Genomic DNA, 16,643 nt, shown 5'->3' with positions numbered 1-16,643 from the left:
TAATTATGTGTTTAGACTATATGGTGTACCTGAGGAGATATTGTCAGACCGAGGGTCGCAGTTTACCTCAAGAGTTTGGCAGGCATTTTTTGAGCATCTTGGTGTGAATATTAATTTAACTTCTGGTTATCACCCACAGACTAATGGACAATGCGAACGGGTAAATCAGGAGTTAGGGAAATTTTTACGAATGTACTGCCATGACAACCAGCAAGACTGGGTTCGTTACGTGCCCTGGGCAGAAATTGCGCAAAACTCTTTAACTTGCTCAGCCACTGGTATAACACCATTTCAGTGTATACTAGGGTATCAGCCCCCGCTTGCACCATGGACTGGAGGGGTGACCGAGGTACCAGCTGTGGATGAGTGGATGCAAAGAAGTGAAGAGGTCTGGGAGGCCACCCATCAACGTATAGAGAGGGTTTTACAGAGGAACAAAAAAACAGGCCGACAAGCATAGAGGTGACAACCCATCTTATCAACCTGGAGATCGGGTATGGCTTTCAACTAAGGACTTCAGGTTTGCGGAAAGAAGTAGAAAACTCTTGCCTAAATTTATTGGACCATTTAAAATCATGGAGGTTATTAATGAAGTCACTTATAAACTTGATCTACCTAAGCAGTATCGAGTCTCAAGAGTGTTTCATGTGTCTCTCCTCAGACCGGTTGTTCCGGGCCCATTGGACGAGGCTACGCCAGACGATTCACCACCTCCTCCAGTAAGTCTTGAGGGATCACCAGTGTATGCAGTGCACAGATTGCTGGACTCCAGAAGGAGGGCAAATCGACTGCAGTACCTGGTTAATTGGGAAGGCTATGGACCTGAGGAGAGGAGTTGGGTCTCGGCTCAAGATATCTTGGATCCAAGTCTTTTCAGTGAATTTCACCACAGGTTCCCAAATAAGCCAGGCCCACGTCGAGGATCTTGAGGTCAGTCTGGAAGGAGGTTTGGTGGTCGTCGCGGTCGTCCTCGGGTCTCGGCCGTACCGGACTCTTTGCAGGGGGGTACTGTAACACCTCCTGCGGATTCTAAAGATACCACTGACTATCAAAATGCACAGGACTGCATTTCCCAGGAGTCAGTGGGTGAACAGGTGACGCAATCGGCCAATTGGACAGCGCCGAGGGACTCTACGTCACCTGTGTATTGATTAGCACCTGAAGCTAATTTAGTAAGACTATATAAGTGTTTGGAGAACTGTGAAACTTTGCGAGGTATTGCCGTGTTTATCCTGCATACTGAGCGTTTTTGTATATCGATTGCAATTTTGTGTATGACCCATTTAGCCTGTTTCTGACTACGACTTCGGTTTTACCCTTGGACTGTTATTGTTGATGATTTACGTGCCGAACTTCTGCCTGTTTTTGACTCTGCTTTGGATCGTCCTTCTGTACTGTAAACTGATTATTAAAAGGTCTCTGAGTATCTGCAAGCGTCTGCCGGTTTTGTTCACGCTCGTGACATGCAGTTTGTCTTTCGACTTCACTCGCAAAATCCGCGATGGGACTGAAGCTCCCAGTGATGGTGTAGATCTCAAAATAGCTGTCAATCAAAACGGGATTCAGCCTTTCGACTGATCCTCCAATCATCTTGCAGAAGCTCAGCGTCCAGACCCGCCCACAGCTCCATTCACCCCCAGAGACGCTTAGCGTCCGGGGACGGGACAAAATCGTGGCATTTATCCAATGACCGGTGAGTTTCGAAGCAATGAAAAAAACTTTTCCATGCAGTCCCGTTGAAGTGAATAGACGCTCAGCTTCTATGGGCAAATACATTGATGCTGCAGGAAAGTATGAGAAGTTAACAAAATCGAGTCAGTCGATTTGTGATAAGTAGCTGATTCTGAATGAACTCGTCTTCGAGATGAACGTGTTCTAACGCATTTGTAGTCAATGAAATGTTAACACAACTGTACATATTTGACCATTTAATTTTTGACATTTTAGGGGAAGCTGAGCCTCCCTTGCAGTCTTAGAAAAATCACCACTGTTGTTTACATAGTTTCAGATCCTGATGCAAATGTAATATTAAGGAACAGAAAGGTGCATTTCCTGAAGAAAATGTGAGTGTGATTGCAGCTTATCAGGTGATTTTGTGTGTGTGTGTGTGTGTTCAAGCACATATTTAGTGGGGGTGTGAATACATTTGCTCAGACAGGTGCTTATGTGTGTGCAATTATGTAGTTGGTGGCAGAGATGGGGACTCGATTCAGACTTGTTTCAAATTACTCGGACTTGACTCATGACTCGCTCATAAACAACAAGAGTCCCTAGTGTCTGCATGTGTTAACATTAGTTATCAGTGATATATATACAGTATATATATAATTGTAATTATTATAAATATTCTGCTCTCTAATAACGCTCCGGCTGTCTTAACCTGCAACCCACGCAATGGGTAAATGTTACAGCCAGCTTCCGGCGTAGTGATGAAGCGTCGCTCCCCAATCCCTACACAGTTTGAAGTTCACTTCATTTGAACATTTTCATTACCTTTGGATTGAAATCTCACTTAAAATGGTGGAATACCCTTCACAGGAACAACTGGGGTGAATGGAATGCTCCTACAGAATTGGCGCTAATGGTTAGAAGAACTGCTTTCTCAACCAATCAGACCTTCTGATTAAAATTTTTAGTGAGAAATGCTGTTATTTGCATTTATTCATTTTGCCTCACACAGATGATGTGTCAATGAAATGCTTGATTGGCTTTCTAACGAGTTTGTGTTTTACTTTACAACCGGGAAAAGTTTGGAGGTTTCTAATTATAAGGTTTTTATATTCCTAATGGCACAACACACGGTTATACATTTAATAGCATCTGGAAGAACATAAGCTAAGGTAAGCAGTGGTTATGATTTTTTTTTTGCTGTGTTTTGGATTTTGGCCACTGTGACGTGATTTATCACGCGTCTCTGTTTTGCAATGAAAACAAAACGTATCAGTTTAAGCTTTTAACTGGTACCTTCTTGTTACGGAAATTACATTCATTTGCACAATGACTAGGAAAGTAAAGGCACTAAGTAAAATGGCAAAATACAGTTGCTAGTCTGTTGTTGTTTTTTTATCTGAACTTACATATTATTTGTTTATTTCTACGCTCCATTTCCAATATCTGTTTTGTGTATATCATATTGACTTGTGACTTGACTCGAACTCTAGCCTAAAGACTTGTGACTTGACTCGGACTTGTATTTTGTGACTTGTGAACATCTCTGGTTGGTGGGGGTTTAAATACTTTTAAACCAGGCAGGTGACTGTATGTGTGCAAGCACATAGTTGGTGGGGGTGTAAATATTTTTTCCTAGACAGGTGACTAATACAATTAATTGTACAAATGGCAATGTGTTCAACATAAACATCACCTGATGGCATTGGGCAAGATTTGAAACACACCTAATTATATAGGAACTCAGTGAACTTTGACCCCAGCAGGTGAAAATGATGAACTGTCTGCCAACCCTTTCTTAAGTCACTTAAATCACTGATGGATTTTTTTCACCATTGTGGATCAGTTTTCTGGTGCTATTAAGAGCAAGGCTTCTTTTGCACACTTTTTAACACTTCACATTGTTGTTGGCGCTTAAATCCACACAAACCCCTATCTATCACGACTGAGCTGTGTTTACCCAACATACCCCTAGCACATTCAAAATTTGTTTACCCTCAAACAGGCCAGCCTGACCAAGACTCAAAGACATGCCAAATGCAGGCATAACCGAGGAAGGGTAAAGAATAAAACTGGATATGTGAATAAGCAGATTAGAATTTATGTTGTTATACTGTGGTCAGCATTGGGAATTTCCTCCCTTTATGGCCAACATAATCAGTGTTGTAGAAAATACCAAGTACACATAGTTCATTAAAAGTAACCATAGCTTTCTGAGAAATCCAGTATATGTTATAGTTAAACTCATCTTACTTACAATTAATGAAATATAATTTATTTTATACATGTTAGGACCGGGTGTGGCTAAAACACCTGAACTTAATAATTAGGAGGGGTGTCAACATACACCAATGAGACATAACATTATGACCACCTTCCTAATATTGTGTTGGTCCCCCTTTTGCTGCCAAAACAGCCCTGACCCGTCGAGGCATGGACTCCACTAGACCCCTGAAGGTGTGCTGTGATAACTGGCACCAAATAGTTAGCAGCAGATCCTTTAACTCCTGTAAGTTGTGAGGTGGGGCCTCAATAGATCGGACTTGTTTGTCCAGCACATCCCACAGATGCTTGATTGGATTGAGATCTGGGGAATTTGGAGGTCAAGTCAACACCACAGACTCGTTGCTGTGCTCCTCAAACCATTCCTGAACCATTTTTGCTTTGTGGCAGGGCGCATTATCCTGCTGAAAGATGCCACAGCCATCAGGGAATACCGTTTCCATAAAAGGGTGTACATGGTCTGCAACAATGCTTAGGTAGGTGGTACGTGTCAAAGTAACATCCACATTGATGGCAGGACCCAAGGTTTTCCAGCAGAACATTGCCCAAAGCATCACACTGCCTATGCGAGCTTGCTTTCTTCCCATAGTGCATCCTGGTGCCATGTGTTCCCCAGGTAAGCGACTGCAGTACCTGGTTGATTGGGAAGGCTATGGACCTGAGGAGAGGAGTTGTGTCCCGGCTCAAGATATCTTGGATCCAAGTCTTATCAGTGAATTTCACCACAGGTTCCCAAATAAGCCAGGCCCACGCCCTCGGGGGCGGCCCCATCGAGGATCTGGAGGTCAGTCTGGAAGGAGGTTTGGTGGTCGTCGCGGTCGTCCTCGGGTCTCGGCCGTACCGGACTCTTTGGATGGGGGTACTGTAACACCTCCTGCGGATTCTAAAGATACCACTGACTATCAGAATGCACAGGACTGCATTTCCCAGGAGTCAGTGGGTGAACAGGTGACGCAATCGGCCAATTGGACAGCGCCGAGGGACTCTACGTCACCTGTGTATTGATTAGCACCTGAAGCTAATTTAGTAAGACTATATAAGTGTTTGGAGAACTGTGAAACTTTGCCGTGTTTATCCTGCATACTGAGCATTTTTGTATATCGATTGCAATTTTGTGTATGACCCATTTAGCCTGTTTCTGACTACGACTTCGGTTTTACCCTTGGACTGTTATTGTTGATGATTTACGTGCCGAACTTCTGCCTGTTTTTGACTCTGCTTTGGATCGTCCTTCTGTACTGTAAACTGATTATTAAAAGGTCTCTGAGTATCTGCAAGCGTCTGCCGGTTTTGTTCACGCTCGTGACATGCAGTTTGTCTTTCGACTTCACTCGCAAAATCCGCGATGGGACTGAAGCTCCCAGTGATGGTGTAGATCTCAAAATAGCTGTCAATCAAAACGGGATTCAGCCTTTCGACTGATCCTCCAATCATCTTGCAGAAGCTCAGCGTCCAGACCCGCCCACAGCTCCATTCACCCCCAGAGACGCTCAGCGTCCGGGGACGGGACAAAATCGTGGCATTTATCCAATGACCGGTGAGTTTCGAAGCAATGAAAAAAACTTTTCCATGCAGTCCCGTTGAAGTGAATAGACGCTCAGCTTCTACGGGCAAATACATTGATGCTGCAGGAAAGTATGAGAAGTTAACAAAATCGAGTCAGTCGATTTGTGATAAGTAGCTGATTCTGAATGAACTCGTCTTCGAGATGAACGTGTTCTAACGCATTTGTAGTCAATGAAATGTTAACACAACTAGAGATTGACCGATCAGGGTTTTTGGCATCGATGTCGATCTCCGATCTCCTTTGAGGGCGATCGACCGATAGCCGATTTCGATCGGGGGGGGGGCAACATGCCCACACACGCCCACACACACACACACACACACACACACACACACGCACGCAGGTTTAATGTTATCCAGTTCAGTCTGAAAAAAAACTTAAAAAGAGCCTCACAGTGAAGATAAACCGGAGACAAACGCAACACGCAAAACGCGTGTGTGTGTGTGCGTGTGCGCCTTTAAGAGAGACGCTTTGTTCAGTGTCGCTAAGTTTTTCGAATTCATGATTCGATTCGTTTTCATGCAAAGTGTAAGTTTCTCTTCTCAGTTATCTCTCTGTGTTTACTGTTATTAATTAAATGTCGTTGTATTAATAAAATGTAGTTTTAAATAAACAGCAGATACTTCAAAACAGTTTGTGTGACTCTTTTACATTAAAAAGCTTAATTATAAAGCTTAATTAAACTGCTATTACCACAGATCTGTAACCGAGTCAGACTCGTTCCGGCTAAGTAAGCTAAAAGTTCAGCAGATGATCCTGAACTAACAAATTTAGTAATGAATAAACTTTTGCCTCTGATTGGCTCTGTAACGTTTTCTGTTCTCATCTACATCACAAGTAAGAACCGCTTACGATTTACCAAAGTGAACCAGGAGTTTATACCTGTATAACGTGCTGATAGAATCGACTCAGATGTGACCGGGTTGAATTATCTTTTTAAAGTAAATATTTCAATCAGCAAAATTGCATCGTATGTATGATGCACAAAGTTAATGACGTTATTTTAGGTCGTGAAGAGCTTTCACTGTGGTTTCTGTGTGATGGTTAATTAATTTTGATGCAATGGTTGGTGCGTCGTAGCTCAAAGTCTGGATCAATCCACTGAGCTGTTAAGCTTAACGTGATCTTTATATATCACACAATCGGATCGGCTACATTTGGGAAATATCGACCGATCGTCGATAGCATATTTTGATTAAAAATCGGCCGATACCGATTCATAGCCGATCGATCGTCCCATCTCTAAACACAACTGTACATATTTGACCATTTAATTTTTGACATTTTAGGGGAAGCTGAGCCTCCCTTGCAGTCTTAGAAAAATCACCACTGTTGTTTACATAGTTTCAGATCCTGATGCAAATGTAATATTAAGGAACAGAAAGGTGCATTTCCTGAAGAAAATGTGAGTGTGATTGCAGCTTATCAGGTGATTTTGTGTGTGTGTGTGTGTGTTCAAGCACATATTTAGTGGGGGTGTGAATACATTTGCTCAGACAGGTGCTTATGTGTGTGCAATTATGTAGTTGGTGGCAGAGATGGGGACTCGATTCAGACTTGTTTCAAATTACTCGGACTTGACTCATGACTCGCTCATAAACAACAAGAGTCCCTAGTGTCTGCATGTGTTAACATTAGTTATCAGTGATATATATACAGTATATATATAATTGTAATTATTATAAATATTCTGCTCTCTAATAACGCTCCGGCTGTCTTAACCTGCAACCCACGCAATGGGTAAATGTTACAGCCAGCTTCCGGCGTAGTGATGAAGCGTCGCTCCCTACTCCCTACACACTTTGAAGTTCACTTCATTTGAACATTTTCATTACCTTTGGATTGAAATCTCACTTAAAATGGTGGAATACCCTTCACAGGAACAACTGGGGTGAATGGAATGCTCCTACAGAATTGGCGCTAATGGTTAGAAGAACTGCTTTCTCAACCAATCAGACCTTCTGATTAAAATTTTTAGTGAGAAATGCTGTTATTTGCATTTATTCATTTTGCCTCACACAGATGATGTGTCAATGAAACGCTTGATTGGCTTTCTAACGAGTTTGTGTTTTACTTCACAACCGGGAAAAGTTTGGAGGTTTCTAATTATAAGGTTTTTATATTCCTAATGGCACAACACACGGTTATACATTTAATAGCATCTGGAAGAACATAAGCTAAGGTAAGCAGTGGTTATGATTTTTTTTTTGCTGTGTTTTGGATTTTGGCCACTGTGACGTGATTTATCACGCGTCTCTGTTTTGCAATGAAAACAAAACGTATCAGTTTAAGCTTTTAACTGGTACCTTCTTGTTACGGAAATTACATTCATTTGCACAATGACTAGGAAAGTAAAGGCACTAAGTAAAATGGCAAAATACAGTTGCTAGTCTGTTGTTGTTTTTTTATCTGAACTTACATATTATTTGTTTATTTCTACGCTCCATTTCCAATATCTGTTTTGTGTATATCATATTGACTTGTGACTTGACTCGAACTCTAGCCTAAAGACTTGTGACTTGACTCGGACTTGTATTTTGTGACTTGTGAACATCTCTGGTTGGTGGAGGTCTAAATACTTTTAAACCAGGCAGGTGACTGTATGTGTGCAAGCACATAGTTGGTGGGGGTGTAAATATTTTTTCCTAGTCAGGTGACTAATACAATTAATTGTACAAATGGCAATGTGTTCAACATAAACATCACCTGATGGCATTGGGCAAGATTTGAAACACACCTAATTATATAGGAACTCAGTGAACTTTGACCCCAGCAGGTGAAAATGATGAACTGTCTGCCAACCCTTTCTTAAGTCACTTAAATCACTGATGGATTTTTTTCACCATTGTGGATCAGTTTCCTGGTTCTATTAAGAGCAAGGCTTCTTTTGCACACTTTTTAACACTTCACATTGTTGTTGGCGCTTAAATCCACACAAACCCCTATCTATCACGACTGAGCTGTGTTTACCCAACATACCCCTAGCACATTCAAAATTTGTTTACCCTCAAACAGGCCAGCCTGACCAAGACTCAAAGACATGCCAAATGCAGGCATAACCGAGGAAGGGTAAAGAATAAAACTGGATATGTGAATAAGCAGATTAGAATTTATGTTGTTATACTGTGGTCAGCATTGGGAATTTCCTCCCTTTATGGCCAACATAATCAGTGTTGTAGAAAATACCAAGTACACATAGTTCATTAAAAGTAACCATAGCTTTCTGAGAAATCCAGTATATGTTATAGTTAAACTCATCTTACTTACAATTAATGAAATATAATTTATTTTATACATGTTAGGACCGGGTGTGGCTAAAACACCTGAACTTAATAATTAGGAGGGGTGTCAACATACACCAATGAGACATAACATTATGACCACCTTCCTAATATTGTGTTGGTCCCCCTTTTGCTGCCAAAACAGCCCTGACCCGTCGAGGCATGGACTCCACTAGACCCCTGAAGGTGTGCTGTGATAACTGGCACCAAATAGTTAGCAGCAGATCCTTTAACTCCTGTAAGTTGTGAGGTGGGGCCTCAATAGATCGGACTTGTTTGTCCAGCACATCCCACAGATGCTTGATTGGATTGAGATCTGGGGAATTTGGAGGTCAAGTCAACACCTCAGACTCGTTGCTGTGCTCCTCAAACCATTCCTGAACCATTTTTGCTTTGTGGCAGGGCGCATTATCCTGCTGAAAGATGCCACAGCCATCAGGGAATACCATTTCCATAAAAGGGTGTACATGGTCTTCAACAATGCTTAGGTAGGTGGTACGTGTCAAAGTAACATCCACATTGATGGCAGGACCCAAGGTTTTCCAGCAGAACATTGCCCAAAGCATCACACTGCCTATGCCAGCTTGCTTTCTTCCCATAGTGCATCCTGGTGCCATGTGTTCCCCAGGTAAGCGACGCACACGCACCCGGCCATCTACGTGATGTAAAAGCGCTTGGCGCTTTCGGCAGTGGACAGGGGTCAGCATGGGCACCCTGCCTGGTCTGCGGCTATGCTGCCCCATACACAACAAACTGGGATGCACTGTGTATCCTGACACCTTTCTATCAGAACCAGCATTAACTTCTTCAACAATTTGAGCTACAGTAGCTCATCTGTTGGATCAGACTACACGGGCCAGCCTTCGCTCCCCACGTGCATAATTGAGCCTTGGCCGCCCATGACCCTGTCGCCGGTTTACCACTGTTCCTTCCTTGGACCACTTTTGATAGATACTGACCACTGCAGACTGGGAACACCCCACAAGAACTGCAGTTTTGGAGATGCTCTGACCCAGTCTTCTAGCCATCACAATTTGGCCCTTGTCAAACTTGATCAAATCCTTATGCTTGTCAATTTTTCCTGCTTCTAACACATCAACTTTGAGGATAAAATGTTCACTTGCTGTCTAATATATCCCACCCACTAACAGGTGCCGTGATGAAGAGATAATCAGTGTTATTCACTTCACCTGTCAGTGGTCATAATTTTATGCCTGGTCGGTGTATGCTTGGGCATGTAGAGTAAATGTAAGTATGATGTTTTCAAGCTATATATGAAATGAAACATATGGTAAATAAGCATTTTGACTTTGTAACACTTTCTTTTATGTATTTTTGCATATATGTCATTCTTACATGTTTTAGATAATTAAACCTTGAATATTTGTCAGATATAACCCAAGTTAACACTAATCTCCGTTTGAATGGGGATTTCATTTATGTGAAGAAGTAATTGCCCTTGTAGCTACTATATCAACAATTTATCCAAATTCAGTTTGGGTCAATTTCACTAGCCACATCCAGGCATGATTACCTCCAGACCTGTTGAATCTAAACATCACTTAAGGGGAAACTGTTTGGCAATGTGAAGCAGGCTAGAAGGTCTTATAAGGCAGCACATGATGCTACATTTTAAAAATATCAAAATACAGAACCAAAACAAAATCTATCAGTCTGGAAAGAGCCATTGCTCCTACAAAGCCATTGCTAAGGTTCTGGGATTCCAGTAAACCATGGTGAGAACCATTATTTAATGAAGAAAACTCAGAACAGTTGCAAACCTTTCTGGGATTGACTGGCCTACCAAAATTTAACAACCATCAACCACTAATAACATCTGAAAAACTGCAGACCTCACTTGCCTTAGTTGAGGTCAATGCACCCGATTCCACACTAAGAAAGACACTAGGCAAAAAAAAAACTCTATAGGAGAGTTGCAAGGTGTAAACCACTGCTGATCACTAAGATCTCTCACACATTAAAAAAACATATAGATGACCTCCAAGACTTTTGTGATAATATTCTGTGGTGATGACATCTGACTGATGAGTCAAACTGGAACCTTTTAAAGACATGGGTCCTGTTACAGCTGGTGTATAACTAACACCATATTCCACCATAAGCACATACCAACAGTCAAACAAGGTGGTGGTTGTGTGAGGGTCTGGGGCTGCTTTGTATTAACAGAAAGATGTGAAACATTTAAATGTGACATTTTCAAAAAACAGAAGAAATTGGGGATTAGGAAATTCTTTTTACATAACCATATATTGCTTTTTTGGCCATTATAGTGTGGCGTTTATAAGCCGTAGCCTAGTGGTTAAGGTACTGGACTAGTAATCAGAAGGTCGCTGGTTCAAGCCCCACTACTGCCAGGTTGCTGCTGTTGGGCCCTTGAGCAAGGCCGTTAACTCTCAATTGCTCAGACTGTATACTGTAACTGTAATGTAAGTCGCTTTGGATAAAGGCGTCTCCCAAATGCCGAAAATGTAAATGTAATAGGTACCCCTGAATAACCAGAAAGAGTTAGTCAACTATAGTGAGTTGTTTGTTTCATGTTGGTCCTAAACAAAAAAACAGAGCTTGCCAATACAGAACTTGAAAATAATCCTGAACCTCAACATATGATTTTTTGGACTTTGCAGCTATTTCAAAAAGAAGTGCGGTTATTCAAATTCAGTCATTCAGATCATCTGGATCAGGGAATGAGTAAAAGAAAATATGACTTTCACCTCTATTCAAATATATTTCTGTAACAAAAACAACTGAAATTTCAGGAAACCCTTAGTGTTCTGTCTTTCACTGCTTCTATGTCTTTGCAAAACCTTTGCCATATGTTTGTAGTCCTCCAGGTTCATTAGCTTTGAATGACGATCTGAGCCTCTGGCTTTAAAAGCTGCTATTGTCTGGCAAAAGCAGAAAGAGCGTCTGTACTCAGAAAAGCTTTGAAGGGGAGTCCAGAGGCAAAGCAGCCCCTTCTGTCAGTCATCTGTCATATGCACTGTTAACACTTCAGCTATGTCATCCAACCTCATTTTCTCACTCCCTCATTTCCTTCTGCTCTAATTGGAGCTGTTTCCTGAGGAAGGGAGGGGCTGGGTATAGGTTTGTTCTCATTTCAGCACTGGCACATGTTAATGAGGCATTTTCAGGTTCAAAGCTACTCTTAGATTACTCAGTTTCAGACATCCATGCCATGTCTGACATGTTCAAAACAAAGTATATATTTACTATTTTTTAACTGTGAACACATTTATACATACACTGTATTGCTGTATTTGGACACCCCCCTGTTTATGGAGTGTAGGTGTTTCAGCCACATCCACTGATAACAGGTGTATAAAATAAATTATATAAATGATATAAAGTGGCTTGTGCCACATGCAAATTGATGCTGCTTTAAGTAAATTTTAAGTTTGTTTGTTTTTTTAAATCCCTGATATTTTATTGCTGCCGTGTTATGGTACTTTATCTCAAAACTATTTTATTTAATAATAATTAACCGTTAAATTTGAATCCTCACTGGTGCTACATACAGACATTAATGGAGTGTTCCTGCATTGCGCCCAGTGATTCTGCACAAACTGGACCCACCACAACCCTGAACAGGATAAAGGATAAAGCCAATTTGTATACATTAGCTAACCAATGCCTATCATAAGCAAGTGTTACTTGATTGATATGCAAGAATGACTTACCATTCTACTCATCTGAAATGGAGCCAGTTATACCCTCTTAGATCTTTGACCGCATTTGGGATCCACAATTACAATTCTCATAATATGTCATTTTTTATCATATCTGTACATTGATGCACTATACGTGAAGCACTTGATCATGGTGTGCCGTTTTGTCTGTGAACGACACACACACTCACAGCAGCTGTAGTAGGACAGAGGAAAGGGACACACTTTTATACCTGTGGGTCCAGTGGACATGAATACTACATGTGTAATATAAATGTGTGAGGGGGGTGTACAGTGTGCACGTGTTATTTTATATGTTCTTCACACAAAATGAGCCAAAGCCAAAGGAATCTGAGGTTAAAATAATAATAAATAGCATCCTTTTTCTTTTGGTAAACATAGAAAATGGGTCCCACAGACCCAAACACCACACAAGGGTTAAATAATATGCTGAGCCTGGCTGTGACTCCTAGTACATAACAGACCTAAATTATTTCAGTTATCATACAACCCCAAATAAGAAAAAGTTGGGACAGTATGGAAAATGCAAATAAAGGTTACAATGTTTCTTACATCACCTGTTTGAAATCACATTATTTACTAATGTCATTACTAGTTCTAAACTGTCCTATTTTATTTGCATTTCCAATACTGTCCCAACTTTGTATGTATTAAGGTTGTATTATCACTATCTTAAAGTCTGTCTATTTATCCTTTTTTCTTTGTTAAATAATATTGTTCCATTGTGTCTAACAAAAAAGTGAAGCAAATTCCTCTTTACTGTTTTGCAGTTGAGCTCTTCATTATTAAAAACTTTCCATCAGTAAAGTCCTTGCTTACACTGGCCATATGCCTATGCTCTGTGCTGCTTATGGAAAAATCAAAACTGCGTGACGTCTCTCTTGTTCCATTTGTATTTCTCCCCTTTTTTCTCTTGCTGTCTGCTGGAACCCAATGCTACTGTAGCATACGTTAAATCTAGCTCTCTGTTGATTACTGCTGTACTGCCAGAAGTCATACCCTCCTGTCGAGCTATCATTAATGCTAATGACCAGGCTATTAAGGTGTAAAATTCATACTTTAACCTTTTGCATGCATGAATGATTCAATGCTCGATTTAATAGCTGCATTGAAAGACACAGTGAGCATTGTATGAATGTGTGCGGGAAAAAACTGCATATACACTGCAAATCCAGAACCCTAAATTAACTCTGACTGCAGTCAAAGGCTGTAAATCACATTTTAATTCGAAACACACACATAACCCCGCACACAAACACACACACTCACACACAAGCAGAATCACTGGCCTTGCTACTGCGGTTGGCGGGGTTGGCACCCTGCCTGCCTGATGCACTGGCAGCAGTGCTGATCACTGCTTTTTTCCTGCCTTCCCTCTGTTTACTTTAGGCCTCCATCAGTCGCTGTACAAACAGCACACCCTAATTACTCATTTCCCCTGCAGCACCCACAGAATTGATGATTGAGCACTCATTCTCTCAGGTCATGATTAACTAAGATCCTAAATAAACAGTCCTAATTAGCTTATGCAATCGAATAGAATGCTAGCGTGGACATATAGAATGCTTACAGAAATGTTGATGAAAATGTTAATTGTTATTAAAATGGATAGAGAAGTGACACAACAATTATAAAAATGGATACTAAAGCCACAAACACTTAAACTAGAGATGCCAAAAGTGTTAGCTAAATTGACACATACTAGAGCTGGGCGGTTCCTGAATCACCCAGGTAAATGATTCGAATCTTTGTACTGAATCAGGAATCACGAGTCCGAAATCTCAATTAACCCGGATCCTATGAGTCCTCTGACTGGCTGTTGCCAAGTAAACAAGGCGAGTGAGCAGACTCACTGACAACACCGTGGACTCAGATGATTTGGCTGAACCAGCTTCACTCCAGTCCGTGAATATAAGTAATAAGTTAAATATTCCAATAAACAAGTGGTTAAACACACTGGTGTTTGTTATGTGGCTGATTTTATGCACATGCTATTATTATTATTATTATTATCAGTAGTAGTGGTATAGATTAGTAATGCTGTATATTTTCTTGTAAGCAAAACAACAACATAATATAGTTATTATTATTATTAAAATGCAAATGTTTACAGGCTACTTTAGGACTACACCACTTAAGGAGTATCATAGCCTAGGTAATTTAGTGACTGTTTTGGTGCCACTGTGGCTGCCTGACTGGGTGAAGTTACCATGGCAATTTGTTGTTGACCATCCCCCTTGAATCCTTGACCCATTACTAGAGAAGTGTGGGGTGCCAAGAGAATTAAGAAAGAAGCATTTATTTACAGAAGTGCACGGAAGACAAGTGATATTTGGATGCATTTTCATGCAGTAAATCAATCGCAATCAAGATGTCAGTACAAGAATTTACCAGAATTTACCACCACTAACACATACTCATAATAAAGACATACACACACAAACACAAAACATTTAACAAAAAGAAGTTGACATAAATGTGACTTTTTAAACGGTTTAACTCATATTGGAATGTTCAAATATGGTATACCTGTAAGCTTACATCTATATACAATAAAAAAAACAAGGACATCATTTGACTTCAGAACAGTTTTATTTCATCCTTTTTATGCCAGATCAATTACACATCAAGTGCTAGATTAAGTACTCTGCACCCTCTAGGTAGAAAATTCAAAACTGCATTGAAGCCAACATGCAAAACTGACATATTGATAATCTGCAGACCCTGTTAGTAAGTACACTGTCGGCTAGTACAAATTTGTGTAGATGTTATCAAGTTTGCAGGTTTATACACAGTAAATAAGAGCCTTGGAGTCTTACAGTCTCCATAAACCATTCTAGTTAATAATGCCATGATGGCTCTGGGATTTGGTCAAAGCCTAATGTTTCGAGCAGATGTGTTTGAATTGCATGTGTGGCAGCACGTGGTTAGGGCTTTCGGGGCAGACATTAAAGGGAGGATTTTTTTTCAGTTTGGCTTTTTGGTTTCCGTCTGCTAGAGTGCTACATTAAAGCAAGTTAGACTTCTGACGCACCCGTAAGCTTTTTGCATTGGCTCTTTGAACAGTGACCAACTACAGCTCCTTACACTGGTCATTACACACGTGCACCGTCTCACTGCATCATTTCCCAGAAGTGTTGATTCCCAGTCTGCTAAACCTAAAGACTTTCTTTGTTTTCAGATCTGCACAGATGTGGACCTGCAAAATATTATGTGCCCATACTACAGATAATCACTCTCTAAAGTCCTTTCTCACATGCACATTTAACTCTGTATTGACCAGCAGTGTATTGACCCAGTGGTAAGGTAAATATTGTCTTATTGCCCAGGTCATGGAGACAATTTGTCCAGATTGTCAGATTTATACCATGAACTACCAAAACAGGTCAACTATGAATAAGCAGCTGCTGGAACATTGTTGACAGTCAACAGGCAAGTGAGCTTTACCATCGCTGTAGGCTGAGAAGCTGCTGTGCACAAAATAAGCAACCTCTCATTACTTAAATAAAGTTCATTGCATAGCTTACACTGATCAGCCATAACATTAAAACCACCTCCTTGTTTCTACACTCACTGTCCATTTTATCAGCTCCACTTACCATATAAGAGCACTTTGTAGTTCTACAATTATTGACTGTAGTCCATCTGTTCTCTGCATGCTTTGTTAGCCCCCTTTCATGCTGTTCTTCAATGGTCAGGACTCTCCCAGGACCACTACAGAGTAGATATTATTTGGGTGGTGGATCATTCTCAGCACTGCAGTGACACTGACATGGTGGTGGTGTGTTAGTGTGTGTTGTGCTGGCATGAGTGGATAAGACACAGCAATGCTGATGGAGTTTTTAAACACCTCACTGTCACTGCTAGACTGAGAATAGTCCAACAACCAAAAATTTCCAGCCAACAGCGCCCCATGGGCAGCATCCCTTGACCACTGATGAAGGTCTAGAAGATGACCAACTCAAACGGCAGCAATAGATGAGCGATTGTCTCTGACTTTACATCTACAAGGTGCACCAACTAGGTAAGAGAGTCTAATAGAGTGGACAGTAAGTGGACACACTATTTAGAAACTCCAGCAGCGCTGCTGTGTCTGATCCACTAATACCAGCACAACACACACTAACACACCACCAC

The sequence above is a fragment of the Trichomycterus rosablanca genome, chromosome 1 (assembly GCF_030014385.1).
Source record: "Trichomycterus rosablanca isolate fTriRos1 chromosome 1, fTriRos1.hap1, whole genome shotgun sequence".
NCBI classification, from domain to species: Eukaryota; Metazoa; Chordata; class Actinopteri; order Siluriformes; family Trichomycteridae; genus Trichomycterus; species Trichomycterus rosablanca.
This window is presented reverse-complemented; position numbering follows the sequence as displayed.